At 44.0% G+C, this 22,616-nt stretch overlaps 1 long non-coding RNA gene across 1 annotated transcript; it reads right to left on the reverse strand.

Annotated features, from left to right (window-relative positions):
• Nucleotides 1–641: 641 nt before the first annotated feature.
• On the reverse strand, nt 642–11,369 carry LOC112949729. Its single transcript, XR_003249867.1, has 3 exons — nt 11,292–11,369; nt 1,691–1,774; nt 642–696 (listed from the first exon to the last, which is right to left on the reverse strand). It is a non-coding gene; the product is annotated as an uncharacterized LOC112949729 (long non-coding RNA).
• Nucleotides 11,370–22,616: the final 11,247 nt, after the last annotated feature.

Raw genomic sequence — 22,616 nt, forward strand, 5'->3', positions numbered from 1 at the left:
GAACTTCTAGTTTTAAATGTCTTTATGGAGGTGAAGTAAAGGTTGACTTTAAAGTTGTCCTTTTGTCTTCATTTTCATATGCCTTGTTTGTGGTTCAGTAATTGTGAGCTGCTGCCTGTAGATAGCAATGGTTTGGGAATCTGGTAATATTTAAAAATATAAAAATAATAAAAGGATCCTGGCTGCCAAACAGAATGTAATTAAGGAGCCCAGAACACACAGAGGGCAATGAAGTTATAGAAGAGAGGGGGTTCATTAAGCAAGATAAAACACAGCAGGGCCTGGGCCTACGCACTGTGCCCTGTCCAGCATCATGTAGAGCAGGGCTGCGGTCGCGCACGTAGCACGGTGAGGGCTCTGAGCCTGGGGCATTCAGCACTAATGAGTGGAAGGGCCAGGCTGCAATAGCTCACCACTGCTCAAAAACAACACTTCTTTAAATTAAAAGTTCAGCATTGGCTGAACTTAAGCTGAACAAACAATTCACAACAAAATTTCTTAGCCTCAGTTTACTGCCTGGAATTATTCTGTTGCAATATCTTACAGAAATGAATTCTAGGCTGATGGAGGAATGACTCTCAACAAGTGTTTTCTCCTCTGCTTTAGGAACCTGTGAAATTCTGAAGAGCTGTCACAGGGCTGCTTCCACTTCCCAAAGGGGTAGCTACACAAGAACTTCAGCGTTCAAAAACAGAGCTGCAAAAACAATATAAAACATCAAAACTACGTAGCACACCTCAAAACTATGTATTTATGAGTCAATGTCTGCAAGACTGAACATAGTTGCTTTCTATGCAACACATCCAGTTGCTTTCTCTAGGCAAGCTGCATTTAAACAAACTATTTGGAGACCCTAGGAATCATCCACCCTACGGCACAAGAGCTCCAATGACTGGTCACGCCATATCACATCCCTTCTAATTGGGAAGGCCTCAGGTGCATGGTAAAAACCTTCGGAATGATTCACTTGTATCCAGAATTCTCTCTTAAGTAAATATGTCTTTCATGGAACTATTTCTTTCATTCCCATAACATAGGAAATCATTATTATTCCCAATTCATAGAGCAAAAAGAAAGAAAAAGTCTTGCTCAGTGTTGTACCAAAAATATGTTACAGCTTCCCTTAAGACTTGCCAACTTGTTGCAGCACYGTGTTTGCTTTCTGTGAGGCTCTAACATGCTTGTGCATGAGGTAACATGCACAGAATCGGAACCCTAGACTAAGAATCTTGATTAAAAAAAGAAGAAAATGAGATTAAAYGAAAACATTTCAGTAATCCCACTAAGGTCAATTCAAATACATATGCAACATTATCAGCATGCAACTATATTTTATGCATGCCAATACCCTGTTTCTCAAACACATCTGCTTGAACAGACATAAGCCCCTAGGAAGACATTTAGAGATGACAACCAGCTTGCTGAGCCAGTTACTTATGTGACATCAAGGTGTCATTCAATGACACCCTCCTMGAGGGCTCCAACCTTCCCACATTGTGTGGCCCCAATGCCAGCCATGCCAGAGGGCCATGGCTGACAAGCGGCACCTTCACAATTCCACTCGTGTCCTCAAAATCAGCGATGGCCCCGAGGCAGGGCCTGCTGCCCGAGCAGGAGCTTGAGTTACTCCCATCATATGGGCAGCTCAAAACCTTGTGAGATGCTTCCTGAATTCATAAACTTCATTTACCTTTCGTGGGCACAGAAGGTGGCTTGAACTCCTTAAATCCTTCTTACAACAGCAGCCTTCTGGTTAGGCCTCAGACCATCTCACCTGTGTGGAAAGGAGCATTTTTCCATCCAAAGGCAAGAAGTCCACAGTCAAAAGACCTCTGAGTACCACAATCAATGTACTCTGAAGATGGGAGTATGAGGAGAAAGAGGAAGAAATCCAGTGCTTGAAAGAGCAACACCTTTGTCTGGCTATATAAATAAAGCAGCAGTTTATCATAATTTATTTATAAAAACTATTTCTAATCTAATTCTTTGCATATTATCTAGGGGCAAGAGAGACTAGACATAAAAATGGTTCTTAATCAGGAATTGCCACATGGAGTGGTTTTGATTAATATGCAAAACATAGATTATAAATAGATTTATAAATAAATGATCAACTACGGCTGCTGCTTTATTTATCTATGGAGTTGCAGAAAATTTGAAGGCTGAATCCTGATTAAATGAGAATCGCCACTAATGGTGGACTGCCTGGCTCAAAGGGACTGGTGAGGGAAAGGGAGAATATATTTGCATAGCACCTTTGATTCAGAAGAAGCCCCAAGTGTTTTGCAGAATTAATATTATATTTTAGGGGTCACTTCAACCATTACAGAAACACAGCCTCCGAGGAGGAGGAGGGAGTGCTCCCCGCATCTATTTCACCTCTTGTCAAGGATCTTGAAGCACTTTGCACACTAATTAAGCCTCATCTTGTGTCTGCGCAATCCCTTCCTCTTGCAAATCAGTAAATTGATGCAAACCAAAGGACGAGGAACTAAAATGAGGAAAAGTCACCCACTGTTTCTTGATCCAACTTTGCTTCACTTCCAAACCTTCAGGCCAAAGTCAGCAGGTACCTTGGGAAGATGCAGGAGGTGCAAAGCCTGGATCACCATGTCCAGAGGCCTTCAGAAATTAGACCTGCTGCATCCAAAACCAGACCAAGCCCAACACTCCACCGGAGGAAGCCACAACCCCCTGGCCACCACCTCAGCCCAAACCTGTAACTCAGACTAGTGGCTTGCGTTTCCTTCCCCTTTCCTCCTTAAAAATCAGAGCGATGCAGCAGTTTTTATTTTCGGCCTGCACTGAGGCTGTGCTACCAAGTGGCTTTTCACAGCTGAGCACCTCCCCAGGTGCCGGTTYTGCAGTTCAGGGCCTGCAGGCGATCCCCTGGGCATGATGGATGGCCTTAAAACCCAGCCCTGCGAGACGCTCCGGCTGTGCCACACTGCTGCCTCCCCCCAAAAGCACGAGCAGACACCGGGGTCACCCTGTCCCTGTCACTTGAGGGCTGCAGAAATGCACCTGTGTCACCACATCCYGCATCTAAAGCGTCTCCTCACACGTTGCACCAGGCAGCACAGGAGCTCCTGGCAGGAGATGGTTTTTTTCTGCACAGGTTGTCTCATCTCACTGGAGTTTCTGAGGTGATGCAGGACATGCTGCAAGCATCCTGGGGCAGAGCTGAGTCTATAAATGGCACTGTTAAAACTCCACTCGGTGGAAACCTTGTGCCAGCCCGGTCCCACTTCCTCTCTCCACCCAGCAAATTAGCAAAGTGGACAGGCTCTCGACTATAAACACACCAAATTTTACCTTAGCAATAACAGTCCATTCAGAGAGAACAYTACCTCTCGCTGCCCAATTAGAAGAACTTTGAATGCAAGGAAATGCCTTTTGAATAAACACTTGATAACTCCCAATAAAGCTGTAAGAGCACATTACTGTAGATTTACTACCCAGAAAGGAAAGCTCTTCCTRGTGCAGCCAGGAGCTCAACTGCTTCTTGTTTCATGTTGATCAAATGAGAGCTTCGGCCTTGCAGCAAGCTGGGATCAAAGGAGTCTAGCAGGGAAACAACCTGGTGTTCTGCCCCATGGCAAAGGAGGGCTGATGCTGCAGGGATGGCAGCTCTTGCTCCAGCCTGTGCTGCATTTGCTCGGAGGTTCCTCACTCCTSCTGAAAGGTAGCACTGCTCCAAACGGGAGCATTCATGGAGCTGGCTCGGAGCCCGGCACATTTGGGCCTGTGCTCACGGAAGCTGCTGGGTGGGATTGCTGCCCTTGGACATTTCTGCATCCCTCGCTTCTGCCACCAAAAGAGACACTGCTGCAAAGCCTRTGATCCACATCTGCTCTGGAGCTACCTCTTCCTGCTGCCCCCCGTGCATGCAAGGAACAGCCTAAGAAGTAGAGGGTGGTCGGCCAGCCTGACTCTGCTGTGGCATTTAGACATTATTGGGGCTATTCAAGACAGTACGTTGGGTTATTCACGAGTGAAGAGGAGGAAGGAACGGGCTGGTTCTATTTACACTCCTCCACGTTTCCCAGTAGACAGCCTGGCCCCTGGGGCTGCAGCCCTTCCTGCACCAGCACAATGGGGTTTTACCAGCCCGGGGAGGACCCCGCAGCACTTTTGTTCCATTAATGAACATTGACACAAAGGTCTTGCCCTTGCCTGATGAGCATTAATGTGTTGCTTTCTGTATTCACAGTTCTGGATGATAAGGAGGTATTTACAGGGTTTTTCTTTCATCCTGCTTAAGAGGCCTAGTGGGGAACTGCCCAGTGGCTGGCTCCAAAAATATACACTCAAAAATCATTACTAATTCCTCTTTCATCTTGACTGACTCAAGCATATTTCCTCCCATTAGCCAGTTCTCTACCTTCTTGGGCATGCCAAGGAGACCAGCGACACCAAAACGTCCTGTCAACAAAAAAGACGTGTCCACCATTGAGCCATCTTGTCTGGAGAGACTCATGCCCATGGTTCCTGCAGGGCTGCCTGGTGCCACCACATTCTGTGACGCTGGGCAGCAGGAGGGTGGCTGGATGTCCCCTGCCACATCCAAGGCTGAGATTGTGTGCGCTGAGAGTGTGCAGTAAGGGAAATAGCTTCCTGAGGGTCATACAGTGAGCTGGAATACTGGGAGAGAAGTCATTTTCTGGATGAGTAAAGATACAGGTTTAGAAAGCAGCCTTCCTATGTTTTTGTGGAAAGTGGGAAAGAAGAAAAAAGGAAGACTGCTTTAAGGCAAAATCTTCTTTAAAGAGTAAAAAGCAAAACCCTGTGAGTAATGAGGACTCTGATGCTGGACCATCCAGGTTTCCCAATCAGTCATATCTATCCATGTTTCTCCAAGKATATCCCACATAGATGGAAACTTTCTCTATTCCTAGCCTCTCTTTAATAATTTCAAACTTCTACCAAATATAAAAATTAGTTGCMCTTTGACTGAAATAGCAAAAGTTACAGGACTCCTCATCCAACCCTGCACTGCAACCACCTACCATTCTCCTATATTTTAATCCTGCCTAAACCAGTCACTCAAATGAGACCAGATCTCTTCCACAGTCAACAGCTTCTTCACTCATCAGTATTGCAAAAGATGTAGTCCTTATTTGTCATAATATTTRTCTTTTATAAGGACTTACCTTAAAAATTGGCAGAAAACAGGTTCAAGACCTGTAGTCAAGGTAATATGGTTCTCTAAGCTAAAGAAACAAACCTTTTTCCCCCCACCCTGACAAGCTGCATATAAATGATGTGTTTTTACCAGAATAAAGGCATAACAACTCTCACCTGCAAGCCTATCTTGGGAATTTTGGTTTTGTTTTCTCTCTATTCAATACATTGTCCTAAATGTTCATTCACGCAGAGTTTATGATGTGTCTGAGCAAGATAAACCAAAGCAGGATTTAGATTTAATAGTTTAAATCTATCCCTTTTGGTTGCTTCTTTATTGCTTACACTACTATGAGCACAGTGAGAATCTTATTCAGCATTTCTATCAAATAAATCAAAACACGTTACAAAGCATCTCGAGGGGTGAATCTTAAGTCTGGGACTGTAGTTACCGTATGAAGCTACTAGAGCTAAGAGGGGTCGTGGAAATTGCAGGAACACTTTCTAGAAGGTGGACTCACCTGCACCACCTCTTTGAGGAGTGCATATTAACCTCTTGTTTACCAGACTGACGTGTTTATTCAGCATTTCAGGCAGACATCAGGGGGTTCCTGCTCTGCAAGACGGACAATTTCAACTACCCAGAGAGACAGATCAAAGGAAAAAACAGTAACTATCCTCAATTAATTTGTAGGGCAGTAAGSAAGAGATTTAGTCTCATGTCCTAGGTCATTCGGGAAGGGGAGGMAATTGGAGTGGACCTCCAATTCACAAATTCTAGCACAAATGTGAATAGCAAAATGGTCTTTAAGTGCCTGTACAGATTCAATTTGATGAATCAAGTTCTGGCAGTTTGTTCTTCACTATTGTAGTTCCTGGGGTAAATTACAGAGTCCAACAACAGGCCAGGTGAAGCTGTGCAGCAGCTCATTGGATTGTATTAAATACATGCATTGTAAATCATGCATTGTATTAAATTCCCATCTCACTACTGAAAGTGCAATCCCATTGCTTCCAGGCCTAGGATTAGAAAGGAAAAAAGAGCATCCTGAGGAGCCWTTTTGAGCTGAAGCAGTGCAGCAAAGTGACATTTTCCTTTTGCAGCTGTGTGCAGCAGCTCAGCTCTTCCCGTTTTCCCTACCAGCTGCTCCAGGAACACCACTCCTGTCAGCGGGAAGTTACAAAACATGAATGAAGACTGATGATTAACAAAGAAAGAGGGTGAATATTAATCACGGAGTCAAGGTTTGATGGGAACACTGATGGAATAGCGGTCCCACTGGAAGTTGTTAGGAGTGGATTTTTATGCCCCAGGGCAGTAGTTTTAAACCATGAGTCATGATGGAAAAAAGGGAGCACRTAACGTTTTTAAACAGCCACTAATGAAAATACATCGTGGGCCTCGCGTCCCTCCACCCCAAATCCCTTTGCTGTGCAGGGACACCCAGACGATCCAGGTCTGTGATCCAGGTCCGTTGTGCTAGACYATGAGTCCAGTCTATTTTTAACCCCAATCTCTTGTTCATACCACATTCCCCCAAATCACCAGAAACTGTAAAGATCACTGACCTTGGAGAAGAGAACCAGGATGGGACTTCTCCAACTCCCTTTCCAAGCCACAAGTGATCTCTCACCTCCTGAGGCCACTCTGCTCAAATCAAGACACGTGGGGATGTCACCAGACCTGATCAGCTCCTGCCTCTCTCAGCACTTCCCCCTTACATCAGGATAACGAGGAGAGCTTTGGGCAAAGCTTTTCCAGAAACAAAAATCCACATTTGATTTTCTGCTATTTAGAATCTCTTCACATCTCCATTAGAAAACCATGGATCAARGGCCTCCTAACATTAGCTGCACTTTTCAGTAACACACAACTTCTCAAGTCTAAAAGCGAACTTGCAGTCAGAACCATGAATGAAATAAACAACTGGTATCTTTTTCTTTGATACTATAACAAAATCATTCACTGTAACAGATATGAATTTCTGTAACTTGACTGAGGGCTGCAGAGTTAATGTTTCTCAGGGACAAATCTCGGCTGCTCCCACGTTGCCAGCTAATCTAATCTCTACTGCTGCTCCAAAAGGATGCAAAAATCAGGGCACGTGCTCACTTSTATGAAGCTGCCTCTACAAATTAATCCAAATGCTCTTCCATTCCCATTTTATTCTTATTTCTCATCACCATAAGTGAGGTTGTTTTTCTAAATAAAGGTCTGTTTTTTAAAGAAGCAGAAGCTTTTGTAATTGCAGCTGAAGGTTAGACAGATTAATGTACAGGCATGATGGATTATGCATGCATTCTTTTCCAGAGATTTAGTCTGCAGTCTCTTGCCATTCGGTAAAACTTCCCCAAARTGAACAGTGGCTGTTCACAACATGCACTATTGGCTACTATTCCTCCAGCACCCCCTGCAATATGAGGGTAAAAATCAAAGCTGCTCCTATAGTTCCAGCTACAGAGAAACCTGAAATGTATGTGCTTCAGTGCATCTAGCTACAAAGAATCTGGAAGCTGCACAAGAGAAAGTCTCCTGAGAGTTCTGATGCCAGAAGAACTTGAACAGCAGAAATCACTTAATCCTCCATGCTGCATCTTCTCCAGAACATTAGGCCTTCAACAGCACTGAACCCCTCAGGTGCATTTTCATAGTCAGTTAATGCTGTTCCATAGGTGGGCRATTTGCAGACGTGCCAGGATCCTGCTCCCTGGTGAATACACAGGACCTGTCCATGGAGGGGACACCTCCGTGAGCCTTTATCCCAGCAGCTCTGCAGAACGAGGTGCCACCTYGGCCAGGGGACAATGCAGCGCAGCTCCCCCAGATAAACAACTGCTTAATGCTCCTGTCATTTCACGTGTCGGACCAGAGGCAAGGCCAAGCTCAGAGAGAAGTCAGCCTGCTCCATCCTTGACCCGTCATCCACTGTGTTTGTCCACAGCCAAACAGCTCAGCTGGTTAACAGGGAAAACAGCCTTATTTGAGCTCCAAAAGTCCTATTTTTGTTAGGGAGAACTTTATTAATAATACTGCTAGAGCTCTGATGGACAGATTTGCAGGGACATTTTTCACTAGGGAAGATTAAAATCCTATATCTAYGCACCTGGTCAGCAGGCTGGAGGAAATGAGAGGTTAATTTTGTAGAGGACAAAAGGTGAAAATTTGTAAGTTACTAGAGAGAGGAATATGCTCCCCTCATTATAGGATACATCAGACTTGCCTTCACTTTTCCTCAAGCACTAATGCTGCATGCCACTATAGTTATGTTACTGCATCCAAACTCCATGCTGGTCCCTCCTCAAAACTTTGGGCAATAATTAGCACTGCCAGCTCTTCCTAGCTGTCCTTACCTAGTGGTAAGAACTAATAGAATCCTTACCACTGTATTAGACACCATATTATCTATAGCTCTTGAAAGGCACAGCTCCTGAACTCATGTTAATTACCCAAAATTCCAAAATTAAAGTGAAAGCCTTCTAGTTCCTTAGGGGAAAAAACAACATATATGTATTTTTCTTATTATTTAAAGTAAGGATTGCTCCTGAATGAAAGCACAGGAATAGCAATAAGAAACAGGGAACTATGATGCTTTTGGTGCTTTAGTTTCGAAGTTCCTACACACCAAGCGCAGCACTCAGTTAGTGAGAGAACTGCATCTGGCTCATAGAAAAGGAGACATTAATTTCTCTCTTGCAGATAATTTTTCTCTTGTCTCCGTTAAAATTAATTAAAAGAGCCTCTCTTATTTTTTCCCCCCTGAACACAGAAATGCAGTGACTCTTTGGAGGTTTTGGCCTGCTGTGCTCGCTGGGGCAGCCACAGCTGCAGCTCCTTGATGCCTGCAGTGTGTCAGCTTATTACACCTACGGATATCAGTCAGTGCAGGACATGGGGCCCACACTCATTTGGTAAAGATCCAGGCTGAATTTTCAGTTTAATTCCTTTCTGCTGAGAGATCTACACCTGCAATCTTTTCAGAACTGGTCATTTTGAGACCAGCAGACAAATGTGAACGTTTTAGGGGCTCAGGCAAACACGCATGTTCCCACAGTTTAGAAAGTCTCCAGATTTCTACTAAGCCATGGCAAATGTACATGTATAAAACCTTAAAGCATGGCAAGGCAAGAATTTTCAACAAAGTTCAGCTTTCCTTCATTGCAAGCTGAGTTAAGTTGTGCTAGTGACAGATGCACTCTGGAACACTCTCACAGAATTGCAGCCCACTCACAGAACAAGATTTGTCATGCTGATATCTGCATTAATGCTTTCTAGCACATTTTTTGAGGGAAAAGTAACATGTTAAGGCCATGTGTCTGATGGTCAGAATAGAGGAAATTCAAACTTTAACATTACACATATCATACCCTTTCTAACCTGCCTCCTGGGCATGACGAGCACCTATCATGACCTGATTATGTTTCTTGTCCTTCTGCAAGTTATGATCAGCTGCCCTATTTCCAGACACTGTATCCAGGGCAAATCACAGATGAAAGACACATTTTCAATGTGCAGACTTTGAGTTAGTTCTTTAGTTCACCATACGGTTTTCTCAAACATTTTACATTCATTTATACATAGAAGTAAAGCCATATTATCACAGTATTTCAAAACACTGTATTCTGAGACACAGCGTGACCAGGTATGACTGTGTAAAACATCCAAAATCATAGGAAAAAGCTGTGACAATTAGCATTGTTCACCTGCCTCCTGTTTTCCTCAGGCTAGCCAGTGCAATGCAGAGATTTAAACCACTGCTGAGATTTCCAGAGTCACTAGATCCCAAACTCCTTGTAGACTGAGGCATGTGCTGGTCACCTTTGAAAACCAAGGATATACACAGAGTGCTGCCCTAGTTTAAGCAATGAGTTTCTCTTGGCCTCCAGCATTTGTAACCCCAAATATTTCAGCATTTCCCAGCTAAGATCACATCACCTCTCCCCTCGTGCCGACTCAGCGGCTCCATTAACACTCATTTGTTTCCTCTAAAAAGCGTTCCTCGGCTTTGTTTCCTTGGACCTACCTATTTTTTTTCTTCTTCCCTCCTTTCTCCCTGCGCAGGGTGACAGCTATTTTATCACCTACAACAAGAAATGCTGATCCTGTTGTGCAGGCAAAACATTTGCAAAGGGGCAGGGGGTACACAGAAAGCAGTAGGAAATTGATAAGGGTTGTAAAGTAGCTTTATAAAAATGCCGACAAGCCTGTTCAGGGCACAGAGCACCTGCACCTCTGCCCCCGGCAGCGCTTCCTTCAGATGCTCCTATTGTTTTCATTACTATTTGTGACTTGATCATTAATAAATTACTATTTTTTTTTCTTGTTGGCTCCAGCCACCAAGGGAGTCAGCAGGTGCAGCGCTTTTACAATTAGCCCTTCATAATGCAGGCTTGGCAAGAAAAGTTGTCCACAAGCTGCGGAGTTCACCAACTGGATTTCTGCTTCGTGGCCACCATGCTTGGAGCAATTAGAGGAGGATTTGCAGGGAGGCACCTTAATGAGCCTGCTCCTGTGGCCAAAAACGCAGGCAAAGGGGCTGAATCCCAAACTTGGAGACCTGCTCGTGAAAGTGAGTGATCTGCAGGCAGAGGGAGAACATGCACAGTAACCCAGGGCAATGAGAGTAATATATCTCATTTTAAAACTATATACTGTGCAATCCAATTTGATTTACTCTGCTAAAAGGCAACCAGTACCACACACTTCAGATCAAATAAAAGCCTAGCTCAGGTGGGGCTGGAAGACTGATAAAACTGGGCAGACTTTTGGGTTGAGAAGTGGKTTAGCACTGAAATTACAATGTTGATCACCATCTCCATCAGGTTCACTCATAAATTTAACTAGGGATCTGACTTTTCATAGGAGTGCTGTCCTCTGTGTTTATGCTTGTAAAATCATGGATATACTTAATTCCTTGTCTCACACAGTACAGATTTCTCAAACACCACTATAACAGTGTTTTTCTAAGGCAGGATGAAGAGTTGAAGCAGCAGCCAGGCTGTGATGAGCTCAGGGCAGGTCTAGTTTTATCCCGTGGGTAAAAAAAGAAGTCCACAAACWAAATACAAAGCAGAAAGCATAGAAGACTCAGGAATAACTAAACAAAGTTAGCAGAAAGTGAAAAATCCAAGGAAAGGCAGATAGTTAGCAAATCAGAGAAGGTGCATACCTGTTTGCCTCCACGACAGGGCTCTTTCCATTCCTTGAGGGTTTTTCACAGTTCTGGTGGCATCTCTGTTCAAGAAACTCAGTGGAAACACAGAGGTCTAGGGGAAAAAGGAGGAAGAGAAAAGTTTGATTAAAAATGATATGTCCCACTGAAACTCAACAAATAAGAGTTTGCTTAGATCAGACATCACTCTGTTCATACCACTGTCCTGTCTTTGATGGCAGCTATTACAAGATGCTCRGGAGAATGAGGAACAGGGTGACCAGTGGACAATCCTGCGGTGATTTTCTCTCCCAAAGGTACAGGATAAGGTCAGGGATTGATTCAAATGTGGATTCACAAAATTTAAAATCCTCTCCAAAACTTTTTTCAAGAGAACCAAAGTTATTGTTATCTCAATGGCTTCCACACAAACATTTTAGATGCTTGTATCTTTCTAAGATGAACTGAACAAGAAAAACATCCTTTGAATTAATTAAAAAGAGAAGAAAACCCAGCATTTTCCTTATTGTATGCAAGGGCAAAGCCAAACACCTTTCACAAGAATGTGCAAAGAGAACTGCAAGCCTCTATGAGTTCATCACAGTGCTCACCTGAGATGTGAARGACCCTTCTCCGCTTGCAACAGAAGTCCAGTCTCTAGTGGTGATCCTAATTGCTACACAGGGTCATTCTTTGCAACCCAACAAGCAATGCTATATAAAAAACTAAAATAAACTCAGCAGGAGACATTGCAGAGTCGTGTCAATAGCTGTTGTGGTTAGTTTAATGAATGGAGACAACACCAGCACTTTGGGAGAGGAATCCCATCTGTGCCCAATCAGCAAATCCATGTCACTCAGTTCACGTTTAGTGCAGCTTCTGCACCAAAAAAGGAGATGAGGTGAACAACAGCTAAACTTCACATTATCTGGGAGACTTCCAAGATAAAGAGCACAACGCAGGACAGCAGATCTAATAAATGTTCAACTTGGGGCTACAGAACAAGGATTTCCACCAGATTAATGCTTTCTGCATGGCTGGGAGATCCCCTGGTATCTGCATCATGGTTGGGTCCTGCATGTGATGTGGGCACCCAGCCTTCCTGCTGCAAATTCCAGGGCAAATTGCAGAGGAAAGAGAAATTTTCTGTGTACAGACAACTGTGGGAGCAAAGCAGGGCGAGCGTTGGCACCACATCTCTCCTGCACACAGCCAGGGTCTCTGAACCGAGCAGATACCAGCATAAAATCAATCTGCAAAATCCTTTGCCTTGAGTCATCTTGTTTTAACAATATACAGCCTAACTTCATTGAAAATAAAACATGAAAACTCACAGAAAATTGTCTCAACTACATATTTTTTTAAATGCGTTACAGAAAAGCAAACAAAATCTGAAAGCATTTTGGAAGACAGGAGGAGGAAAATCACAGTGTGATTAAATGAGTTAAATAAAGAGCATGACTTAGAAAAAAATCTGAAAACTTTGAAACTAAAGAATAAGGGGATCGTTGCATGAAAAGCGAGTGTTCAGAGCACAGTTTAAACTCAGCTCTTGTTTTAGCCAAAACAGGTTACCCAGCCCTGATCCTGGGAAATTTGATATCCACATGGGTTAGTTAAATTATGTTGTTAAAAAATAAATAAATAAATAAATAAAACTGTGAAGCAAATACATCCTCACACTCTTGCCTCTCCAAGAGATCATTTTGCCTGCTTAGGAATCGCTGCTGCCTTCTGCTTTTTCTCGTTGTCCTGCGGCATTAACGAGGCTCCCYGCGTGCGTTTGCTCTGCCTCGCTGTGAGCATCAGCCCGGCCCCGGGCGCGCGGGCTGGCGAGAGGTGACGCACCCGAAGCAGGGGCTGCAGCCCCTCGCTCTGCCCCCTGCCCCAGCACAGAGCCCTCGTGCCAGGGCCCGCAATACGTCTTGTTGAGGCCACATGTTGCTAAGCCATTAGATTTGCTCCTGCAACCAACGCACAGAGCCCCTTAGCTCCTTCCTTCTACTTGACCTGAACTATAGGTTCTGCTAGCAGTAAACTCAATCACTGTCCTTTCCCAGTCTGCTATTAAACTTTGGCTCTAACCAGCCAAGAAATTAATCTCCAGTGCCCGACCTCTCGTGGCCCTGGTGTGCTCTACAGCAGCTCTGCCCAACCTTTGATCCCCATCTGCATGGCTTCATCCATAAACAAAAGTACCTTGTGGAGTCCAGCGGATCCAGCCGGGCCTCACTAACATCATCTGGAAAAAAAAACAGAGCAATGAGTCGTTCTGCTTGGAAGCTTCGTATCCTCCTGCCAAATGAACTAATAAAGTTTCATATTCTCCTGCAAATAACAAACAAAAATTAATAAAACCAACAGTCTTCTCTGGTCTGTATTTTCTAGGGTTCACATCTGTATGCACACAGTATTGGGTGAAAAACACCGCTTTCTCCAGTTGCTATATCCTGTATTATTGAATGAGACAATGCCAAACACCCTTCTTTTCCACATACCTGGAACACATGTCATTTGGACAGTGTTGCTTGTTCCTAGAGAAGGACTACATCACTACCCGTTTGCTAAACCATCATTCATCCTGACATCACCAGGACACATTGACAGTGACAGGCAGAGGACAGCCACCAAACCAGGCAAGCCTTTCATTCAGATGTTATCTAAAGCCCCAACACTTCAGACAGATTGGGTCTGCTTCTAGCAGTGTTATTATCCTGATGGTTACAAGGGTTGCCACAATATAAACTCTACTATAGAGTGTCAAAAAATGAATCGGACCCTGCTGCAGCAGGCGCAGTGTCAGACAGAAAGAGCATCCACTTTGACAGAGACACTCATATAAGGAAATTGGGAGAAAAAAAATAGTATTTTTATGCATTTTACAGGAGAGGTATCAAAGTAGAAAGAAATAAATCAGTTTTTCTAACTGCAAACAATAGATCTCCCCCAGCTTTATAATGCTCTTTTCTTCTCCATATAAGCTTTTTAGCAGTCCCCAGTTCACCAATAAACATTTTTAATAATAATTAGCTTATCTTTTAGAATTTTTAGAAGTTCTCCAGAGATCTTTCCCCCTCACCAGGCATGAACACGCACATGGTGCATCTGGCATTTACCAAAGCAAGGAGACAAAATCCACCACTATAGGAGGGAAGAAGGGGTGGGAGCCTTGTAAAATTGTGTCCCCTTGGAGAGTTCTGCTCCCACCTGCCTTCCTCCTCTGATGATGAGACTTTTATCCCTCAGAGGTGCTGGGGGCTGAATCAGCTGCACRTGTGGTTGTGCCATAACCTGGAAAGTGGAGGGATGTTGAGCAAAAATAATACCCAAGTTTTCCCTTTCTTCCAACCAAATATCAGTTATGCTTACAAGGCAAAATTAACAGTTCTTCTTTCTCCCTTTATACTGGAAAAGCAGGAGAACCCACTGGTCCCTTCATTACCCTGTCACTCCAGCGGTTCTCACACCAAGGATGCAGGTCTCCAACAAAGCTGTGCTTGCAGAAATGGGCTCCCAACCTCCAGGGCAGCTGCAAGCCAGAAGAGAAAAGAGATATAAGTTCACCAGAAAAACTATTTCTATTTGGGAAATGCTGCTCTATAGCCTTCCAGAGAGCAACCCTCAGTTGATTCCTTTAAGAGATCTTTATGCAACCAGTCTCCCTTCTGGCACATCCCAGCCAGAAGCACTAGGAGGCATGATCCTACCCATGGCAAGGCATTGTCCACAACTACTCCAGCTCAATAAGTTTTGTCACAGGCTTCAGACTATTTTTAGAAGCTTTAAAAATAACCGAGGGTCACCTTTCCTTTTTTATTCCGAGACAGCATCTTTTTATGTTTAATAGAGAGGTTAAAATATATATATATATTTCTGCTTCGTGTCAACATGCCTTTCTGTTAAAAATAAAACAGCTGAGTTGGCAAGAAGATGTGGGCAAGAGGAAATTCTGTTTTTGGAAACTTTCACAACCGTTATCACAAGACGATAGGGATCACTTTGAGCTATAGGCACACTGAGGAGTAGCGTGATGACGAACTGGTCACAGAAGGGACAAACTGCTTTGAGTCATGCACTGACACAGACACAAGAGTAGGGTATAAAGGGACATACTTGGGAGCACTGCATACTCCAAAGACAGCAGAGCAAAAATAGACACTTTTATCTCTCCATATATTGAGCAAAATTACCTACCGCTGTAGGAGCACATTTGGCTTGAAACAGTGGAGCAAATGAGTCAAGCTATTAGCAGGAATGAGTCATGACAAGGTGTCAGATACAGGGGATGAGCCAGACCAACGGGTCCCTGCTCCAAGGCCTGCCACCACCTGCTAGGTGACTTTGCACGAGTCACCTTATCTGTTTGTGTTGCAAAACTCATCTACTAACCCATATTCACCTTCCTTGAAAAATGTATTTATAGGTAGAAAACACTGAATAAAAGCCAAGTATTGCTGTCATCTTCCTATTTTCAGTTCAATGCAAACACTTCTCTAGAAGAATAATCAAACATTTCCAATGGAGAATGCTCAGAAACCATTTTGGGAGAGACTGGATCCAATCCTGACTGCACAGAGATCTTAACTTCAATGGGAGTAAGATTTTATCTTTTTATCCAAAAGGAAGCATTTCTCTATCTCACTGCAGTTAAAATAAACTCATTTTGAGGCTTTAGAGGAGCATGATACTCTTTGGAGCACATAATTGATCATTTCTGAAATTTCAACTCAAATCTCATGTCTCTGTTTCCAAAGGACCTTCCATTACAAGCAAGGACATTACAAAAAAGCAGTTGGTTACAAAAAAGCATGCCATTCTTTGACAGTCAGGTAACACACACGTCTTCTCCATATCAAAAAATTACAAGACTAGGAGAGAATCCTGCAGGGGCTTATTTGGGAGTAAAGTTGACTGAAAATTGATGTACATTTTTGTTTGCATATTGGGAGATTRCAAGAGGTGCAAAAAAAGGTCAGCAAAGAGGAGGGAAAAATTAACTGGAGACAAACTTGCACAGGAAATTTTCACAATGTTCATTTTCTTACTTTTRGGCTGCTTACAAAACTACTCATCTTTTGACAATATTGCTTGATTGTTTCTCACCAATGATAGCCCAGGGTTCCATTTGATGTTGTAACTGTTTTCTCTGCAGGTTTTTGATCAAATTTGCATAGGAGATCCCAAGGGAACTGTACAATCCTCTTGTGAAATTCATCATGAAAACATACTACTGACAACAGAGGAATATGCTTGTGCATGAGGTTTGAGCTTTTCAAAGCCCATCTTCTCAACTGTGAATATTTTGTCTAGATGTACTTCACTAGGARGGATCCAGTTCTTAAGGGGCAGCAAATTCAGTGCCAAAGGAGAAGAAAAATTAGGAAAAAAAATCACTTTTATTCATTCTCCTCTCAATACTGATCTCTCTCCACTGAGAGAGTTGACTGTTCACAGACAGTGAAAAGTGACCTGTTTCTACCATTGCCCTCCAGCGTGGTCAGCTCAGGAGGCCTCGGCACACGGCAGCATTGCTCCCTACACAGTTCTCACAACTGTCCTTCTCTATTTCTCTGAAAAATGGCAATTCTTGTAAAACATGGCACATCCCCTCCTGGTACATTGTGATGTAACTCAACGGCACTGGAACCACCRCTCATATTTCCAAAGGGTGCCAGCGTCTCAGCACCAAAGCACTGCTGGCGCCGGACTATCATTGGCGCTGTAATTAAATTGAATCCACTCCTTGGCTTGGCTTTATCCCTGAACAATACCTCTGCTTSAGTAATACATTCTCAGGGCACTAATACATCACCCGGGCGAACTCTGTCCGTGATGTATGGGCGCAATACATCAGAGTGCACTCCCGCTACAAGGATCTATGGGCATCGTACATCATCAAGGTGAGACTGAGCCGTGATGTATTACTCTGAAGATGGTACCATGCAGGAATGGACTAGGCCAGGACCAAGAGGATAAAGGTTGGCATCACTGTTATCTGATTTCCCAGTGTAATAATACTGGCACTGAATCAGCCTCAGCGAACCAGTGTCTAACTTTAGCTCCTTATTTATTTATCCCAAAGCAGGAGGCACTGGAAGCGCCTCTCCTCGGATGCATCATTCTAACACTGGTCCTGGAGGACAGCTAGCACACAATTAGCAAGAGTATATTCTCAGCTTGATGCAAAGGGTTTTAGCCCATTAACACTAATGGCAACTGCAGAGCTAGAGCTCCATATATCACAGGAGACATGTACACACACACACACTTAAAGCTTTGCACACATTTCACCCACCCAATAGGCACCTGCAGATGATTGGGAATAAAACATTTACAATGCTCAGAAAATCCACTGGAGCAAATGGTCATTTCTTGCTTTTTTTCCCTTCAATACTCACCCTTTTAAAAATCAAAGCCTAAGCATGGCCAATATTTGGAAAGGATAAGGCAAAATGTGGCATGTTCCCAGATAAATATAGCAGCCTAAAAGCATAAATGTTGGCATTATTGTGCAGGAAAGCCACCCTTCTCTGGGACAGCTCATATGTCATGAGCTCTCTAGGCCCTTCCCTGCAAGGAAAACAGCTTCATGTTCTTGGGGGCATTATCAGTGCAGAGAATCAGGCTGACATAGTTTGAAGCAACTGGGACCAAAAGGACGCAGAGAGAAGCATTTGCTGCCTTCCTCCTTCCCTTTTCCAAATAACAAAGTGAAATTAAAATACCTACTAATAGCAGACATAGTGGAAATACCTGAGGATATTTCCTCAGAAGACGATAACAAGCGACCCTACAACAAAGCCCAGAATGGATTTTGGGGAAGAGCTGAGTCCCTGCTCCAGCCCCTCTGCACATCACTGGAGCCTAAGCTTCGGGTGAGCTTGGCCTAAGACTGGGCCAGAAGYGTCCTGGGGAGCGAAGGTGGCCAAAACCAATCTCTGTGTTCCTTATAGGATCTCCAGGTCCCCAATAAGCAGACTCCTGTGAAAGAAATAACAGGTGTAATAAAATACATATAGCCTAGGATACCCTTCTGCCCAGCAGGCCCTTACAGTGAGGAGCACCAAGAGGACACCAGGCCTCTGGGCCAGGTCCCATCGCATCCTTCYACCCCTCTGGTCCCTGCAGGGCAGGAACTGACCCAGAACACAAGTAACCATCACCTCAAAGCACCAACCCTTCAAGCAAGGACCTGGCACTGCCTATACTGCCAGAATTTGGGAAAGTCCAGGCAATCCTGCCCTTGTATTGAACCCACTGCCATGGTACATGCCTTGTGCTTTGCTTCTTTGTAATAAAGGCAACTCTACTTGCTCCTTAAACATAAATATAGTTGTTAATTCCTTCCAGAAGTATCCCCAAACCAAGCAATAATAAAAGAAAAAAAKATAGATCTAGAACGTTTGCTTCTCAGACTCTCAGTCCTCTCAAACTAGTCTTTGAAAACAACCTGGGAATGACACTGTCATTAATTACACACCATGTATCTGGGAAATGACAACACTGTGGAGGTGTCAGCAACAAGAAAACAGAACAGCTTGGCAGGTGGGTACCAAATCACACTGTCACAATACTCATCTTAATGCTCACCTTAATACAGGTGAGGATGACCAGGTCCCTGTGAGGAGTGGAATGAACACGGATGCTACCAGGCCGTTTCTGCAGCGGAGCCACAGCAAATGGCTCATAAGCAATGGGTAAAGGCACCCGCCTGTCACACCAGGCCAGCACACGCAGAGAGCACTTCTAGCAACATTTCCCCTTTTAAAGCCAAGAAAAGCTCAATCCAGACAAGCCATTTATCTTTGCTTACGCACTGAGCCTCCATCGGTGCAGGATGATTGATTGCTGGAGCTGGGAGACTTCCCAATCAAGACACAGACTACAGGAAAAGTCAGAGGTCTTTCCTTTGCTGACTTCTGTGCAGTCAATATGAAGTAAATGTAAACCATAAGCACTGAAATAAGTGAGAAAAATGCTTGGTACCTGCTTTCACAGTGACAGAAGACTTTGCAAATCCATGTAATGGAAAACATGGAAAGCAAATCCTCTTTAAAACTGGAAGAAAATCACATGGTGAGTGCTTGAGAGAATAGCCAAGTAGCTAACATACTAATACAGAATTCTGAAGACCTGAGAGTACAGGTCTGCAACAGACCCGTAAACTTCTATGCTTCATCAGTGAAACAGGAGAGCTCTGCTTACCCCAAAACTCAGAAACCACTTTAGGAGTTAGACTAAATTTCAAGGAAACTGGAAAACATACTTGTTTCATTGGAACTAATTGCAGAAGGCAGGAATACTTKCAGTCACCTGAAAAAACAATGTGTGCGAACCAGCTCGGAATATGAGATGCCCAAAGGATGGATGCTGGACACATTTGCCCACGGAGCTGGGGAACAGGAGCAGAGGCCAGGGGGGGCCTGAARGAGCTGGGGCACAGCTGATGGGCCCAGATGTGGCATTTTAAGGGCTACAGGAGTCTGTAAAAGAAGACGTAGCTGTTTCTGGCTGTTCAGTCATACAAGAGTGTGAGACCCTTGTGTACCCATTATTAACAACAACAGAACTTGCATTAAGAAACCAGAGCAACTTGAGAAGAGCTTCTGCTGGTCGCTGGAATAACGTGCAAGCAATTTTCTCTGCTTTCAGAGTTGCTCAGGGCAATATCTGATTTAAAAGGAGAATAAACTTGCCTGGAAATCCAGAAAACGGCTTGCAATTTTTGGCGTGCAGAGCCCCAGAAGCACCATGCCAGCAGAGTTGTGTCTGGTCCTGGACAGGAGCATCCTGCAGAAACTGCTGGGACCAAGACACTGGAGGAGYTGGGTGGCTGCTGCCCGACCACAGCAGAGCTCGGCCAGCTGAGGAGCTGATCAGCCACACGGCTGATTTTCCTTAGCAGAGACCTGTTGATTTCTTCCATGTAAAGGAAATAACCAGGTTCAGTTCGAGTTGTTCGGTTAGGAACGTGCACCTATGCAACATGTACACAGGCTGCTTTCGCTAGAGAGCGAGCAAAACCAGAGCAAAGTTTCAGAAGGAAAGTTTATTTTAAAGTATTTCCTGCAGGCTGATCAGATTGTGCATTTAAAAGTTCAATAATCTTCTGATAAACTTACCRGCCAAATTATGGAAATAAATGCAATTATTAAAGCATAAGAGAACAATTTTAGATTTGCTTCAAGTGCCAATCCAAATTTAACAAGCCCACAGTTCCTGAAGAATAACTCCAAAAAGATCATTCAGCTTCATTTCAAACCAGGAGAAGAGATGAGTGCCTGGGATACGACTTACATTTATTCTCATGTTTTTAATCAAAACTTACACAGTTCTTCTACCCAGCCAAAACAGAAGGAGGGTTTTATAAAAATGTATCCAATTCCTCCATGGAATTGGGAGATTTGACCAGCTCTGTGTTGAGCTTTCCAAGTGCAGCACCAAATTTACCAGCTGTGCTTCACACAGAGCCTGAAACCTCGGAAAAAAATTCGCTGTACTCTGCCATTCTGCAGAGCAATCTTTTACCCAGATGCTAYCCCAACAACAGCTAGATTTACCTCCTCAAGGGCTTCAGTACCCTTTTTTTTTTTTAAATAAAAACTTTCCTTAAACTCCTAAATTGACTACGAGTTTGGAGGAATACTCACCTGCAGCCTGGRATTAGCACTGCCCTAATTGACCCCTGCCAGTAACGACACATTCACCAGGCAGGGCTCTAAAATTGCAAAGAGCAGAAACACGAGGATGCGGCAACGTCGCCGGTGCAACTTCGTGTCACAGCCGTTCCACCTTACGGATCCAGAGATTAATTACCCCTTCCTATATGCAGTGTGGGCTCCTAGAAGTCACATGCCAGAGCGTTAATTAAGAGCAGTGTAATTGCTGACCAGCAGTCAAAGGAGACATTAATATCTTACATGGCAACTTAGTTCACAAGCTTACTCTATGGATTATTAATACCATTATATTTCAAGGGTAAAAACCCAGAAGGGGTGAGAGTAGCACCACTGGCTTTGCTAATACTCCTAGAAACTATGCAAAACAGCAAAGCAAACCATATGGTTTTAGGCTGCGGGAATATATAAATTCTTTGTGTCCCATATCTTAAAGAACAGAAGAATCTCCAAATGGACAACTCTTCCCCAGAAAGTTACAGGAAACAGGTATTTAGGGAAGAACGTGAATTCCTTATGGAAAAAAAACATGCTCTTACTGCAGCCACTTTTGTTGCTGTATTTTTGTATGGGGGTTAAAAAAGGTTTGATTTTGCAGTTTAGCACATTGAGGCCTCTCAGTGCTCGCTGTCGGAGGGTGCCGATTACCCAGCTTCATTCATCAAAGTGTCACTTTTCTGACAGCCATTAATAAATATACTGCCAGAGCCCCTCACACCTGGCAGCCATGGCACACTGCAACACGCCGCTAACCTAATTTGCTAATTGCTGCTTTCCCCATTAATTTTAGTCCTGTCTTGTTTGGTGTTGACATGGAGGGAAAAAGAAGCAAGAGCAGGGGAAAAGCAGGCAAAAAGGAAAACGTGGGATACTTTTCTATTTCATTACGTTCATTAAATCCTCACCTCTACCACCATTTATTTGGGGATAGCAGCTTCTGGTCACCTCCTATTTACTTCTGCCCTTCCTGTCAAAGGCCGGCAGCCAACCCTTGGTTTGGTGGAAGGGTTAATGATCTGCATAGTGTTTTATCCAGACATAAACCCCACACATCTCTGTGAAACCCCACACATCTCGGTGCCTTGCTGCCACCCCTAGCTCCCCAAGGCACCCACCTCCCAGCAGCTGCACCCCAAGGTCCTCTGGCACCCCAGGCTGAGCTCTCCGCTTTGCCAGTGCTCCACTCCTGCCAAAATCCCCTCTCTGCTAATTCAATTCCTGGCCACTCTGGAACGGAGACTCTTCGGTTCCATTAATCATGTGATTTTCTGATAAATATCCTCCTTAAGTCCCAAGTACAGACCAAGTCCTTTGTGACTAAGCTGGACTTAAATGCAGGTCTCCAACCGAGGTCAATTAAGAGGAGGAGCACCAGACCCATCAAGCCTTCAGGCAATGATAAATTGTTGCTGCAGTGCTAGTAAAAGTCTCCCTGCAGGACACTCACCAAGCTGTTGTACTTGGACCACACATTGGGGTCCATATGCTCCAAAGCTTTTCTTTGTTTGATCTGATCTAGGAAGGTCTTTCTTCACCCCATTGCTGTCGTTGTGGTAATAACACTCTGCCTCTTCCCTTCAGAAATGGGGCACTAAGTTCTCTGAGCTCTCTAGGTCAGGGTACTCTAGGTAGCCACTCGACCACAGGCACTTGGCTTTGGAATTAC

Source organism: Nothoprocta perdicaria, unplaced genomic scaffold, assembly GCF_003342845.1.
Source record: "Nothoprocta perdicaria isolate Ctin4 unplaced genomic scaffold, notPer1 scaffold_3, whole genome shotgun sequence".
Classification (NCBI taxonomy): domain Eukaryota; kingdom Metazoa; phylum Chordata; class Aves; order Tinamiformes; family Tinamidae; genus Nothoprocta; species Nothoprocta perdicaria.